General features: G+C 39.8%; 1 non-coding gene across 1 annotated transcript; it reads left to right on the top strand.

The window, feature by feature from the left end:
• The first annotated feature begins 13,192 nt into the window (after nt 1-13,192).
• On the top strand, nt 13,193-13,264 carry Trnaa-cgc (transfer RNA alanine (anticodon CGC)). Its single transcript has one exon. It is a non-coding gene; the product is annotated as a tRNA-Ala (tRNA).
• Nucleotides 13,265-13,655: the final 391 nt, after the last annotated feature.

The raw sequence follows: 13,655 nt of genomic DNA, 5'->3' as shown, positions 1-13,655 counted from the left end.
AGAGCACATACATTCAAGGTAGAGGTCCTTGTTAAACCGAGTAGAGCACATACATTCAAGGTAGAGGTCCTTGTTAAACCGAGTAGAGCACATACATTCAAGGTAGAAGTCCTTGTTAAACCGAGTAGAGCACATCCATTCAAGGTAGAAGTCCTTGTCAAACCGAGTAAAGCACATACATTCAAGGTAGAAGTCCTTGTTAAACCGAGTAGAGCCCATACATTGAGGATAGAGGCCCTTGTTAAATCGAGTAGAGCACATACATTGAGGATAGAGGTCCTTGTTAAACAGAGTAGAGCAAATACATTGAGGGTGGAGGTCCTTGTTAAACCGAGTAGAGCCCATACATTGAGGATAGAGGTCCTTGTTAAACAGAGTAGAGCAAATACATTGAGGGTGGAGGTCCTTGTTAAACCGAGTAGAGTACACACATTGAGGGTAGAGGTCCTTGTTAAACCGAGTAGAGCACATCCATTCAAGGTAGAGGTCCTTGTTAAACCGAGTAGAGTACACAAATTGAGGGTAGAGGTACTTGTTAAACCGAGTAGAGCACATACATTCAAGGTAGTAGTCCTTGTTAAACCGAGTAGAGCACATACATTGAGGGTAGAGGTCCTTGTTAAACCGAGTAGAGCACATACATTCAAGGTAGAGGTCCTTGTTAAACCGAGTAGAGCACATACATTCAAGGTAGAAGTCCTTGTTAAACCGAGTAGAGCACATCCATTCAAGGTAGAAGTCCTTGTCAAACCGAGTAAAGCACATACATTCAAGGTAGAAGTCCTTGTTAAACCGAGTAGAGCACATACATTGAGGGTGGAGGTCCTTGTTAAACCGAGTAGAGCCCATACATTGAGGATAGAGGCCCTTGTTAAATCGAGTAGAGCACATACATTGAGGATAGAGGTCCTTGTTAAACAGAGTAGAGCAAATACATTGAGGGTGGAGGTCCTTGTTAAACCGAGTAGAGCACATACATTGAGGATAGAGGCCCTTGTTAAATCGAGTAGAGCACATACATTGAGGATAGAGGTCCTTGTTAAACAGAGTAGAGCACATACATTGAGGATAGAGGTCCTTGTTAAACCGAGTAGAGCACATACATTGAGGATAGAGGTCCTTGTTAAACCGAGTAGAGCACATACATTGAGGATAGAGGTCCTTGTTAAACCGAGTAGAGCACATACATTGAGGATGGAGGTCCTTGTTAAACCGAGTAGAGCACATACATTGAGGATAGAGGTCCTTGTTAAACCGAGTAGAGCACATACATTGAGGATAGAGGTCCTTGTTAAACCGAATAGAGCACATCCATTCAAGGTAGAAGGTCATTTTAACGCGGGTGAAGTACATACATTCACTAACAGTCACTGTTAATATATTTTTTTGGTTGAAAGACATGGAGGTTTGACATGTTGGTTTCTCCAGTACAAAGTAAACTGTAGATTGTGAACGTGGCATGAAGATTTCCCCAGAACAAAGTGACAGGTCGAATTCTTCAGAACATGTGAAACTGACATTACAAATGCATGCAAGTCATCTGGATACAAATGGTACAAACGTTGACCAGTTCTTTTACTAAAACATCGATGCCTGTCTATTTCCCCATGTTGTGTTGCTTGAGTACCAGTCGATGGTAAGTGGGTGAGTGGGTGGGTGGTTGAGTGAGTGAGTGAGTGAGTGAGTGAGTGAGTTGGGTTTAACGCAGATTTTAACAGTATTCCAGTTATATCACGGCGTGTCAGCTTAATGTGGGAGGAAAGCCTGAAGTGATGCAGGTCTCAGACGTTTACCACTGAAAACCTACGAGCACAGGTGTGGTGCCGACAAATCTAGAAACATAATCAAGGCGAATCGTGATTCGAACCCATAATCATAGGTTTCTGGCGTACCCAAGGGACGCACCTCTACTCAGCGAATCGCGGCTCCTTAGACGACTTGGCGACCCGTGCCCCCTGTCGATGGAAGGAAATATAAACCAAAAACACATGTTCATACCCATAAGAAACCCCTACTGAAAGCATGAGTCCACGGTACGATTCCGACTATATCATAAGCATGTGTTCATGAATCACTATGAAATAGTGATGGTAGGAGGTGTTCGTGAGGTAAGAGTATCCTGCCCCGCCGACGGCACCCGTCACAAACACATACAAGGCAAGTCAATTGTTCACCTGAAACAAAAAAAAACACAGAAATATATGGTACAAGTCAAAATAGGGAATTGCTTCCGGGGCCGGATATGACTTTTTTGCCACTGAAGCCTCAAAGTTGAAAGTGCCCCCACATGTCTACCGTTAACCCTTTCCATAAAACTTTATGTAACATAACAATTATGTAGTTCCATTGGCTCTACATTCAACAAGGGGGCACGGGTGGCCCAGTCGTCTAGGGCGCCGCGATTCGCTGTGCAGAGTTGCGTCCCTTGGGCACGCCAGAAACCTATGATTGTGGGTTCGAATCCCGGTTCGCCCCAATTATGTTTCTAGGTTTGTCAGCCACATACCCGTGCTCGTGGGTTTCACCGAAGTGGTAAACGTCTGATTCCTGCATCACTTCGGGCTTTCCTCCCACATTAAGCTGCCACGCCGTGTTATAACTGGAATAATGCTAAAAGCGGCGTTAAACTCAACTCACTCAGTACATTCAACACTACCCCTGAATCGTCACAAGTCTCTTGTAAAGAACTGCGTTGAAAGAAAGGGGTAATTAAGATGAGGAAACACAAGACAATGATCTGCACAGAATGTATGCCATCAGGCTTAGCAGTTCAAGTCCCTTGTGTTTGTCCATTAGAAAGTTAATTTGACCAGTGTCAACATGGGATGAATGACTGTACTACCACGCACCTAAACATACTACCACGAGGAAGCTGGACTATAAGGCGTATGGTTTGTCCGTGGGTAAGTCACAGTGATCTTTCTCAAGATGGGCGGATCGTCGCTCGCGCGTGACGTTCAGGTCGACGAGGTCACGTCTTTAAGTAAACGGTCACGACTACTCGCATACTCGACGCATGACGAGGACGAACGCCTCCACCTTCGCCCGTTACTTTCTGCAGTGGAGCATATGTTGCCATGTACATTGTGTCTTTATAACAAAGGATGCTTCTCTGGAGGGAGGTGTGACTTTCATTTTATCATTTTGTAGGCGTGAGGGTTCTGTTCATCCTTCATTGACGAAATAGTTAATGTAAATACATGAATGGTTCGGAAGCGGAAATATAAATAATACTCCCTTTCTTGTAAGTTTCATTAACCTTTACGACGCATGGAGGGATAATTGTTTCACGTCGTGTTTTCTCTGAGTGAATCTGTAACTAAACTGAACACGTGCTTTTAATTGTTACTTTTTCCAAGACCTACGACAGTGTTTCATAAAACTGATCTTACAATTAGTGGGCTCTTATTTACTTCAACTTTAGACAGTATACCTATTACCAGAACTTGCAAGTACTATCTTTATCCGGCAATAAGATAGCGCTACTTTTACCTCGACATAAGATATTGCTACTTTTACCTCGACATAAGATACTGCTACTTTTGCCTCGACGTACGTTAATGCTGCTTTTACATCGACATAAAATGGTGCTTCTTTTACCTCGAAATAAGATATTTCCACTTTTATCTCGACATAAGATATGCTGCTTTTAGCTCGACATATAATGGTACGTCTTTTACCTCGACATAAGATAGTCCTACTTTTACCTCGACGTAGTCATCGTGTAAACTTTTAGCTGCTCTTTATACAGCGTTACCTTTACCTGGACTTAAGTAGCTGTGCCAGATTTACGATAGAAGCAGTCTTAAGAGTCTCAGTTACCGTCTCATCCTAACGTTTATCCATTTACTGCTAGGTGAATATGGGCATACTTCGAACAAGTTCACCTGCCTAGGGTGACACAACATGTGCTACATGTGAAACTAGAATCTCAGGTTTGTAATTATGGGCACGAGGCCAATATTTTAGCCTTTTACTTCTTGGTAGATCTCACATGGTTTGAAATCATGAATAAGATGACACGACCTTGTCAGAATTCGTAATTAAACATATGAGACATTCATATCATCTATATTTTTCTACATAATATTTTTACTCATATTAGTAGGCAGTTATTTCGCCATAACCATATATCTGTGGTGCTAAAAATAACCCATAACACAGTGTAATTACCCAAGTAAACAATTGTCATTTGTTTTCGTCTTTCACCTTTACTCAACATTCCCTTGAAGTTGAAAGACCCCTTGATGATGGCGTATCGCGAAATAGTAAACATCCGTCTAATTACCTATGCTGTTTGCCTAAACGATTTTACCTACATATCAGGATTTCTTGGTGTGAATGTCAAATAATACCTGTTAATTAAATAAATTGTTTAGGTGCCTAACGGGATACAGGTGCATAGGAGGAGAAATGTTTCATGCGCTGGCGGAGCGTTTAGATACGGCATTGAAAAATGATAATACTCGTATAGTGATTAAAGGTTATGAAATGAACTTCTAACATCACATTTGTAATATTTGAGAATTTGTTAAAATTAATCTTTAAAAAATCAAATTGATGGAGATGGCTGAAACCTTCTGAGCTTAACTACGAAGGCTGTATAGTACACTCTTAACAGTTTGGTTGTATTAAGTACAATACGTTCTATGCTTACGTGCTGCATTTGAACCAAATTCACAACCAGGTAGCATAGTTCTACAGGCATCAAAGTGACTAGGTAAAATTGGCTACCGCGCTGTCTTCAAGTTTTTTTTGTTTGTTGTTTAGCCTGTATAGCCTGTAGATGTGTATATAGTATAGCCTGTATATGTTTATGTCGTACAGCCGATATGTATATGTTTAAATAGTATACCGCCGTGATATTGCTGGAATATTGCTAAAAGCGACGTAAAACCATACTCTTGTTTGTTTTTTGTTTTGTTTTTTTGTTTAACGCCACACTCAGCAATATTCTAGCTACATTGACGACGGTCTGTAAATAATGGAGTCTGGACCAGACAATCCAGTGATTGACATCATGAGCATCGATCCACGTAATTGGGATCGATGACATGCATCAACTTAGTCAGCGAGCCTGACCACCCGATCCCGTCAGTCGCATCTTACAGGCATATTTGCCTTTTAAAAACCGATATATGTGTAAATAGTATAGCCTGCAGATGTTTATATAGTGTAGCCTGTATATATCTTTCTGGTATGCCGCCGTGATATTGCTAGAATATTGCTTAAAAAATGCTACTCCCTCATTTTCTAGTATGGCCCGTTAGTCGCCTCTTACGTCAAGCATAGTCGCCTTTTAAAGCAAGCATGGGTTGTTGAAGACCTTTTCTACAGTCAATTGTTCACCTGAGACAAAAAACAACACAGAAACATATGGTACAAGTCAATATAGGGAATTGCGCCTTCCTTTGCCACTATTAGGATTTGGGCAGCAGTTCCCGAGGGGTAGAAATCCTCGAAGATGCTTCAGGATCAGGAAGACCTTCAACTGCCACCACGAACGAAAATGTTGATAAAATACATGATATGATTATGGGTGGTCGAAAACTCGCTATACGTCACATGGCCAAAACAGTGGGCATATCTCACGAGAGTTGAGAACATCCTGTGTAATGAACTGGGCACGACAGAGTTCTCAGCATGGAACTTTGCTCCAAGGCTTCTGACACCTGGTCTGAAACGCGCCAGGTTTATCACATCTCGTCAGAATTTACGTCATTTTGAAACAGACCCAGCTAGCTAATATTGTTGAGCAATTTGTAGTGAGTGAGTGAGTATGGTTTTACGCCGCCTTTAGCAATATTCCAGCAATATCACGGCGGGGGACACCAGAAATGGGCTTCACACATTGTACCCATGTCGGGAAACGAACCCGGGTCTTCGGCGTGACGAGCGAACGCTTTAACCACTAGGCTACCCGACCGCCCCTGAACAATTTGTAACCATGGATGAGTTTTGGGTTCACCACTATCTGCCAGAGACCAAAAAAAGTCAAAACAGTGGAAACATCTAACATCTCCGACGAAGAGCAAGTCAAAGCCTATTTCATCAGTTACTCCATGCGTCGGTTGTTTGGGATTCCAAAAGAATCCTACTGGTGGGCTACCTTCAGAAAGGTCAGATAATTGATGGCCAATATTATGTTAATCTGCTCATACAACTGCGGGAGAATATCAAGGCTAAACGTCGAGGAAAACTCACTAAAGGTGTGTTGTTTCATCAGGACAATACACATGTGCACAAGTCTGTTGTCGCCATGCCTGTAATGCATGACTGTGGCTCTTGAACATCCTCGGTATTCACCAGATTTGGAGCCGTCAGATTTCCGCCTCCAAACAAGTGTCTGGCAAGCAAATGATGACGTCATTTCTGCTGTGGATGACCCTTTACTCCACCAGAAGGAAGCCTTCAACAGCAATGGGATCTAGGCACTACAGCGTCGTTGGCAGCAATGCGTGGACCTCGGGGGGTATTATGTTGAAAAAATAACTAGCAACCAAATCAATTATTGAAGTCCATCTGAGTTAGGCTCGGAACTCTTCAGGCAACCCTCGTTCCTTGTTCTGTTGGATGATGACTAGTGGGTGAGGACGTATTCAAATGTCCACATGATACATCTACGTTGAATATCTTTTTTTATAATACATGTCTATAGATATAACATGACATGTAGACCATGTTTTTTGTTGTCCTTTAACGCCGCACTCCGCAATATTCCGGTTGTACGACGGCGTTGTGTAAAGAATCGAGTCTGGACCAGACAACCCAGCCATTGACATCATCAGCATCGATCCACGCAATTGGGATACGATGACATGCTTCAACCAAGTCAGCCAGCCTTACCACTCGATCCCGTTAGTTGCCTCTTACGACAAGCATAGTCGCCTCTTACGGCAGGTATGGGTTTCAGAAGACCTATTCTACTCCGGATCTTCACAGAGTTTTACTCCTTTAATTTCAAGAGGTAAATTAACATTTTTAGGAGGAACCATATCCGGAAGAAGAACTGACAATTATCTGAGTCTACGCTTTTTGATTTAGCACAAGTATTTCGAATTGTAGAAGTGCATTTAGCACTGGCGCCCATCGCTATTATATGCTGATGGAAACGAATAAGGGAACAATGAAAAATATGGGGAAATAAGCTTTACTGTCAATACATTTGAAATAGGGTGCATGCAAATTCAACACGTCAGCATCAAATGTTGCGAAGTGTTTGTATGCATTGTTTCCAACGCGTATTTGGTAGATAAGTCAAGGCTCGGAACCCATGAGAGCATTTCATTGCACTGTGTCTAACACTAAGTGTTACACAGTTCTTTTCCACCAGTATATATACATCACGAGTAGGTTTTTTTCATTTTTTAATATTGTTTTTTTTCCATTTGGTACAAAAGTACATGTGCTATCTTGAGTAAGTTAGAGTATGTCTGTGAGGAAGTAATTTTCAGAAGTATGCAGATTTGGTGGAAATTAAAACGGCACGATTTAATTTGGCGATAGTTCGCCACATAGATTGCGTACGTACCGATTAATCACTTTTAAGCACATATAATGTAGTTTTCTGATTGTGGGCGTAAGATTCCGTAATCTCTGAGACAACTTACAAAGAAGGCACGCCTCAGTTTAAACCAGCGTGTCGTCCCATGCTGTGCCTTTAAGTCCGCGCTGAACTTCAAAGTGTGCTCCTGCACTCGTTAAGGTCCGACCTCCCCCGGCAAGAAGCTGCCCACCTGCACGGCTGCTTTGTGTGGTAATCTTACAGTCTCAATAAGCTAGTCATTTTAGCGATTAAGGGATAGGTTGGGTTTTATTTATACCTACCCTTTTCATGTTCGTGTTGAACAGTTTTTGTTACAGGTATCAGAAGTACCTGAGATTTTACCTGGGCGTAATGTAGTGTAGAGAATACCACACGAAGTGTTGTTTGATGACGTAAGATTGAACTTTCTATACTGTGTGACCTCAGGACATTACGTTCACGAGATAATAATGAAATAAAATATCAATAAAGATACTAGAATATTTGATATTTCTTCACAGTCATTCAAACAGAACAGCTATCCGGACAATGTGTAAAAGTGGACCGTCCGGAAATATTTTTATTTCAAACTAAAAGTAGAGTATAGGTATTGCTATAAAATAAGTTGGTTTCATATAAACATAACTTCTTTGACAGGCATTTGGAAGTTGGAGTTCTAATTAAGGATAAGATTTATGGAAGAAGAACTTCTTTATTACAAGGTTCTAACAGTGATCCATAAATTTATCCTTACCTATATAAACATATACGGGACAAACTGTATAATCTCTATAGGCAATACTATATAACAACCTACGGGCCATACTAGAAAGTGAGGGAGTAGCATTATTGAACAAAATATTCTAGCAATATCACGGCGGCATACCAGAAAGATATATACAGGCTATACTATATAAACATCCACAGGCTATACTATTTAAACAAATATCGGTTTTTAAAAGGCGAATATGCTTGTAAGATGCGACTGACGGGATCGGGTGGTCAGGCTCGCTGACTTGGTTGATGCATGTCATCAATCCCAACTGCGTGAAACGATGTTCATGATGTCAATCACTGGATTATCTGGTCCAGACTCGATTATTTATAGATCACCGTCAATATAGCTAGAATATTGCTGAGTGTGGCGTTAAACAACAAACAAACAAACAAACAAACAAGAGCATGGTTTTACGTCGCTTTTAGCAATATTCCAGCAATATCACGGCGGTATACTATTTAAACATATATAAATCGGCTGTACTACATAAATATATACAGGCTATACTATATAAACATATACAGGCTATACTATATAAACATATACAGGCTGTTCTATATAAATATATACAGGCTATAGTATATAAATATATACAGGCTATACTACATAAACATATACAGGCTACACTATATAAACATATACATATACAGGCTATACTATATAAACATATACAGGCTATACTACATAAACATCTACTTGCTATACTACATAAACATATACAGGCTATACTACATAAACATCTACTTGCTATACTATATAAACATATTCTGGCTATACCAGATAAACATATACAGTCTATACAATATAAACATCTACAGGCTATACTTTATGTAACATATACAGGCTGCACTATATAAACATGTATATATTATACTACATGTATATAAACATCTACTGGCTACACTATATTAACATACAGGGGCTATAGTATATAAACATCTACAGGCTATACTAAATAGACATATACAGGCTATACTATATAAACATACAGGGGCTATACTATATAAACATCTACAGGCTATACTACATAAACATCTACTTCTTATACTATATAAACATATTCTGGCTATACAAAGATAAACATCTACAGTCTGTACAATATAAACATCTACAGGCTATACTTTATGTAACATATACAGGCTGCACTATATAAACATGTATAGATTATACTACATGTATATAAACATCTACTGGCTACACTATATTAACATACAGGGGCTATAGTATATAAACATCTACAGGCTATACTAAATAGACATATACAGGCTATACTATATAAACATATATAGATTATACTATATAAACATCTACTGGCTACACTATATCAACATCTAGGGGCTATACTATATAAACATCTACAGACTATGCTAAATAAACATCTACAGGTCATACTATATACAGAGAGATGTGTGTCACATTTATTTTACGAAACGAGTGTGAGAATTCCTGTATGTCTCGAGGTCGAAGGCTATACGGGAATTCTTCCACGAGTTTTCGCCTTGTCACGAGAACTGTAACATATAGTTGACGAGTTATAGTAATATCAAGCAAGTAATATCAGTGTTACTGTTTAAGTTAATTCCATCTCAAATCCCCAGTGGTGATTACGGGTTAGGCTTGGCCTGCAGTAACCTATAGCATGCCGTAGGAGGAGACTAAAACCGACTGGATTGTCACGTGTCACTATTTTATCTTTGACAATGGTTCATAAGCTACTTTGACAACCTGGCCTACAGTGCAGTATCAAAATACCTGTAAAACTCATGCTTAAGTCTGTAGGATTCTGTAGGAGAATTGAATGGGTGTGCTTAATTTAACGCAGCTTTGAACGTCATCTCAGTCATAAAGGTAGATTCTGGCTCAACCGAGGGACGAAACTCCGCATAGCGCATTTCGACGTCATATGCTACAGTCGTACCCGTATCTCGATTAAGTGAATTAAATTTGGAAAGCTACAGGTATCCCAGCTTAGGACGAACATTATCTAGGACACAGCAGCCCAACCGTCTAAGGCGCCGTAAATAGCTGTGCAGAGTTCTCTCCCTTAGGCGTGAGAGAAAGCTATGATCGTGGGTCGGAATTCCCCTGATCATGTTTCTTGGTTTGTCAGCACGATAGCCTGCTCGTTGATTTCACCGAAAAGGTAATTAAAGGTCTGAGGCTTGTATTACTTCGGTGTTTCCTCCCACATTATGCCGACACGCCGTGATATAGATGAAATACTGTTCTAGGTGACGTTAAACCACATTCACCCGTGAAGATCCGGGGGTGGAATAGGTCTTCAGCAACCCATGCTTGTCGTAAAAGGCGACTATGCTTGTCGTAAAAGGCGACTAACGGGATCGGGTGGCCAAGCTCGCTGACTTGGTTGATGCATGTCATCGTGTCCCAATTGCGTGGATCGATGCTCATAACGTCAATCACTGGGTTGTCTGGTCCAGACTCAGTTATTTACCGTCATATAGCTGGACTATTGCTGAGTGCGTCATTAAACAACAAACAAACATTTACTAAACATTGATTGTTTTCAAATTTTCATGTTTAAGATTTGTTTAATGAAACACTGGAATTTCATCTGAGACATCTGTGCATGACATAGTAGGATGATGTCCACAATTAGGTCTCCTTGACCTTCACGCATGGACCTGATTATCTGAGTGAAGTGTGAAACTTTTTCTGTGCTCGAGTTCGTGCATGTGCATGTATTAACCACTACCAACCTCATCTGGCTGTTTATCAGCGGTCTATGAATCATTATCACTAAACTGGTTGCTGCACGCATTATTTGAATGTGATAACATCTAGGTCAAATGTAAGTGGATGCTGCACATCAGATATTGAGGGGCAGGAGTCATCAATACTAACATAATATTTTGTAGGTAAATTAAAACAGAGCAGGGTCTTCACACTCGAGGGGCGGTGGGGTAGCCTAGTGGTTAAAGTGTTCGGTCGTCGCGCCGAAGACCCGGGTTCGATTCCCGACATGGGTACAATGTGTAAAGCCCATTTCTGATGTCCCCCGCCTTGATGTTGCTGGAATATTGCTAAAAGCGGCGTAAAACCATACTCACTCACTCTTCACACCCGAAACGCGGCCACATGAACAGGACATCCTTGTGTAGGATTCGTTTGAAATAAAAACACTAAAGGGTTTCCTCATTGGGATAAAAGTTCATTCATGTTTTCACAACAGATTAGTACGCTGGTCAGTACACAGATGAAAGTAAAGTGATGAGATTGGTTAAAACAACCCGTGAACTCTACTGGAAGACAATACATTGTAACAACATCTAACATTTATACTCACATTCATTTATTATCATGGACATTTTGACTTTTTTGTTGTTGCCGTTTTGACTATGGGTTTGTGGCCATTTTGAATTTTTTGTGACCGTTTTGACCATGGGTTTGTGGCCATTTTGAATTTCTTGTGGCCCTTTTGACCATGGGTTTGTCGCCATTTTGAATTTTTGTGTGGCCCTTTTGACTCTTGCGTTTTGAGACCGTTCTGACATGAAACCGTTTTGACTACAATCTTATTCACCTTGGGAAAAACTATGCACTGCTAAATATATATTTCCTTATTAGAAAGACATTTAAAAAAAATAAAATGTATTTATTATCTGACAAAACACATTTGTTTACGTTTAAACAATGACATCCTATTAAAATACCGATATGGGATATACTGCCGGACAAAAGAAAGTATACACCTATATTTGTTGGTGGCTGATAATTAAACAAACAATAAAAGGTAATGTACTCGTCGTTTATTTCTTAATTACAAACTGAAAAAGTTGGAAAAATTATTTGGGATGATAAGTAGAATCTCACCCTCATGTCTTTTGATATCAAGTATACGTACGAACCCTCGTCATCAAAAGTCTAAAATTAAACCTTCTGTTGACTCGTGTCCACATATTTGATGTCAAAATACACGAGGGTGAGAGTTTGCACACATACATTGCGGTGAACAATCCGTTCTTATAATTATTATTGTCGAAATAATCCAGCTAAGTCATACATCCTTCTTGTGCAAATTAAAATTTAATGAAAAGTTAATTTAATACACCCAGGAAGTTTTAAACACTATACAGTAGACAGACATAAACATGTTCTTTTTATTCTTTAAATTAGAGATGTCAAAATAAAATATGTCTTATATCATCGGCGACTACTTCTAAACTGCCGGTCAAATCTTGAAAATTGGATTTGACCACAAAAAGTCAAACGTTATCAAAACGTTACTACGGTGACAACATTCGCTGAAACACCGCAAATTCGTTGCCCATATGAAATACATCACCATCGAAGAACCATTTCGTGTTTGTTTCATTTAAGCGACCCCCAAACACGGGTGTATACTTTGATTGACCGGGCAGGTTATTTTGTACGGTAATGCCAAAACAAACAACTGTCGAGACACAAAATATTAGGCCTATAATGTGTATCTTCCAATACAGTATAATGTACAATATTTCAGTTGATTTACTTTAATACTTTATCTTAAACAACGTGTCCATCCGTGTGCTCGTCTAAACGGAATGAAACTATTTTATCTTGCTCGGGACATCATAAGAGTACGAATTTACTTCCGTGTTCGGGAGATTGACCCACTGTTGCCTAGATGATTCAGGCTCCCTTGAAATTTACATTGTGATACTCGAGCTACAGCAATTATCTCCCTTCGCTTCTTGTGTAGTGCCTGTCGATATTAATAACACATGTTCAATGTAACATTCAGAATCATTAATATCATCAATCATTTATCATAATTACAGTTACACGTGTACAACACAGATGTTCATTCAACGATTTGATTTTAGATAGAGTAACGCTAGAAAATTTTAACAGCAAAGTAATTTATAAAATTCCTCTCTCCGGAACAAGGGGATGTAGCTCAGTGGTAGAGCGTTCGCTTCGCATGTGAAAGGCCCCGGGTTCGATCCCCGGCATCTCCACCACTTTTTATTTTCAAATCGTTTAATTTTATTCATTGCACATGTTTACATACTCTCTTAACTAAAGTACTCACGGAAATGAAAATAACCCCAGATTTTTCGATCTCCTATTTTAAGTAAATGCAGTTAATATACAAAATATATAAATATGCAAACAACTCAATTAGTACTAATTGGGCCTTGCCACAAATACAGCGTATGAAAGGTTTTTATGTCTTTTTACACGTAAAAGTGTGTAAAAATATGAACAAAACAGACTATTGTGAAACTGAGCATAACCAGGTGTTAGTAGATCAAGGTGAATGTCCATGACCTATGACACCTTGACAGGTGAAAACAAGTGCTTGAAACACACGTGCATGTGATTTGTCAGTGGTTAGTGATTTGTGAG

This window comes from Haliotis cracherodii, unplaced genomic scaffold (assembly GCF_022045235.1).
Source record: "Haliotis cracherodii isolate W230 unplaced genomic scaffold, xgHalCrac1.p SCAF_13, whole genome shotgun sequence".
Lineage (NCBI taxonomy): Eukaryota > Metazoa > Mollusca > Gastropoda > Lepetellida > Haliotidae > Haliotis > Haliotis cracherodii.
Note: the sequence above shows the minus strand (reverse complement) of the source record. Positions and strands in the feature narration are given on the sequence as shown.